This window comes from Girardinichthys multiradiatus, unplaced genomic scaffold (genome assembly GCF_021462225.1).
Source record: "Girardinichthys multiradiatus isolate DD_20200921_A unplaced genomic scaffold, DD_fGirMul_XY1 scaffold_26, whole genome shotgun sequence".
Taxonomy (NCBI): domain Eukaryota; kingdom Metazoa; phylum Chordata; class Actinopteri; order Cyprinodontiformes; family Goodeidae; genus Girardinichthys; species Girardinichthys multiradiatus.
This window is the reverse complement of record NW_025917679.1, coordinates 87,152-89,919: the sequence shown is the minus strand read 5'-3', so window position 1 is coordinate 89,919 and position 2,768 is coordinate 87,152. Positions and strand designations below refer to the sequence as shown.

Here is a 2,768-nt window from a genome sequence, read left to right as displayed (position 1 = left end):
TTTACTCTCACTCACTTAAAACTGTGCACATATATTTATATTATATTGTAGATATGTTTATACCGTTTAATTTGTACTGTATTGCACCGACTACGCCAAAACAAATTCCTTGTATGTCCAAAAACGTACTTGGCGATTAAACTTTTCTGAATCTGAATCTAATGATATGAAATTTATTACAGCTAAAGCTAACAGAATGGTTTTGATGTAACTGCATGGTTAACAAATGTTGTTGTGCAATAATATGCTGATGTTATTTTATATTTAATTAAATAAACAGCCTTTCAAGTATTGTCCTGTGAATACCAGCTGAATATGGTGGTGATATTAGAACAATAGATGAAAGAGTGATTCGAGCACTGGCATTACTGAACAGCAAACTCTGCAACATATGGAATCAATTCACCGCACCTTCTCTTCAAAATGTAAGAATTTAACAAAAAAACAACAACTAAGTTAAAATATGTCAATTAAAAAATACTTGACTACAACTATTCAACTAAAACTACCAAACTAAATAAAGGAATACAGAAACTAATGAAACTATATACAGATAAAAGATAAAAGGGGACCAAGAAAATTGATGCAATGATGTCATAGTTCAGTGTTGATATTAAGGTTTAAAAACCAGGATTTATTTTGAGGAATCTGGAAATCAGGTCAAATTAGTTTTAAAAGTAATTAAGGGCAACAACTGGTATATGTTCAAACAACCAGTCACAACACAAAACAGAAGGTAAGTAAAACATTATTTTAATAAAATAATTTTCAAAAGAATAATTTCCCAAATTAGAAATTTATAACCATTTGGGACAATTGATTTTCAATGGTATGTAATTATTCTTCAGCACATGGTTGAACAGAGTTATTACCGCTTAAAATGGAAGTGAGAAACTTTATTTGAAGACGCCAGGGGGCGACCTGCCAATGGACGGATGGAGAGATGTGGTGATTCACATCTAGGTCACCAGCTGCTAAGACAAAGAAAATATCTTATTCAATAATTGTATACGTTATTTTAAATACCATACAATACAAATATTAATGTGTATACAAGCATTGATGGTGCGTTATCCAACGATTACGGAGCGAATGAGACAAGCTCTGTTGTAAACAAAGCTGTATACCATGTTTATAAGCAAGGCTATTAGCCTGTTAGCTGCTAGCAAAGACAACCTTTAGCATGTTTTAAGCAGTACTGGGACACAATTTTAGCAGGTTAGTTCAAAGCGATTAAACAAAACACAGATAAAATGGAGCAAAATCCCATTACTGGACCATCACTGTTTAAAACATCTCATTGAAATAATGTTTGTTTCAACTTTAAAACACAGAACAAATAAAACCGGCCTTAAGGTTTAGAGGCCTGTTCAGATTAGCTTCACCAGGTAGCCTCATACCACCACAAACAAAAGCTAAACATAATGAAATTAATAATATTTAGGTTGTTTTATCCTAAACTAATTTTCTTTAACATGACACTGCCTCTTAAGTGGACTGTTCTGATGAACAGAAGTCAAGGACATTCTAAGGGCGTTACGTTGCCCTGTCAGCCCATGAGTCTCACCTTAGATGGCAGTCCAGAACCATGCCCAGGTACTTCTAGCATTAGTCTCAATTTGATCTCCATCGATGATGGTTGGGGAGAATGACTGAAGCTTCCTGAAGTCAATAGCAACTTGGATTTTTTGCACCAATTAGTGAAAAGGTCTGAACTAGTCCATGCTCCTCTCCTTTGTCGTCTAAAAGGACCATGTCGTCAGCATATTTAATTAAATGTCTATTAGGGAAAGTGCTTTTGCAGGAGTTGGTGTACGAGGTGAATAACAATGAATATAAAACACATCCCTGAGGAGAGCTTGTGCTGGTAATTGTTTTGTCAGAGAGTGTTGAACCTGCTGGACTCTACCTGTTAAAAAGTCTGTAATCCATAAAACCAACCTATGTGCGATGAAACACTCATTTAAATCTGTTAAAACCATAGGCTGAATGGTGGCCCTGGCAAACATAACTAGCAATGGGTTTGTCTTTTCTGTAAATTCTATCATCCTGGTTTAGATTTGACTTGAAGGGAACGTTTTTACCACATTCATCACAACCAAAAGGTTTCTCTCCAGTTTGGATTCTTGCAATTGTTCTATTGTGACTTGAAACCAAAACAGTCCACACAAAGATCTTAACCAAAGGGTTTATCTCCTGTGTGAATTCTCATGTGTGTGTTTAAATGTGATTTGTAGGCAAATCTTTTTCCACATGCATCACAACTAAAAGGTTTGTCTTCTGTGTGAATTATCATGTGTGTGTTTAATTGTGACTTGTAGACAAATCTTTTTCCACAAGCATCACAACTAAAAGGTTTGTCTCCTGTGTGAATTCTCATGTGGTTGTTTAAATGTGACTTGTAGACAAATCTGTTTCCACATGCATCACAACTAAAAGGTTTATCTCCTGTGTGAATTCTCATGTGTCTGTTTAAATATGACTTGCAGGCAAATCTTTTTCCACATGCATCACAACTAAAAGGTTTATCTCCTGTGTGAATTCTCATGTGTTTGTTTAAATCTGACTTGGAGACAAATCTTCTTCCACATGTATCACAACTAAAAGGTTTGTCTTCTGTGTGAATTCCCATGTGTGTGTTTAAATATGACTTGCAGGCAAATCTTTTTCCACAAGCATCACAACTAAAAGTTTTATCTCCTGTGTGGATTCTCATGTGTGTGTTTAAATCTGACTTGGAGACAAATCTTCTTCCACATGCATCACAA

General features: G+C 35.1%; 1 long non-coding RNA gene across 1 annotated transcript; it reads right to left on the bottom strand.

Moving 5' to 3' along the window:
- Window positions 1-613: 613 nt before the first annotated feature.
- On the bottom strand, window positions 614-2,309 carry LOC124865135. Its single transcript, XR_007037467.1, has 2 exons — window positions 1,568-2,309; window positions 614-971 (listed from the first exon to the last, which is right to left on the bottom strand). It is a non-coding gene; the product is annotated as an uncharacterized LOC124865135 (long non-coding RNA).
- Between the last annotated feature and the right edge of the window lie 459 nt (window positions 2,310-2,768).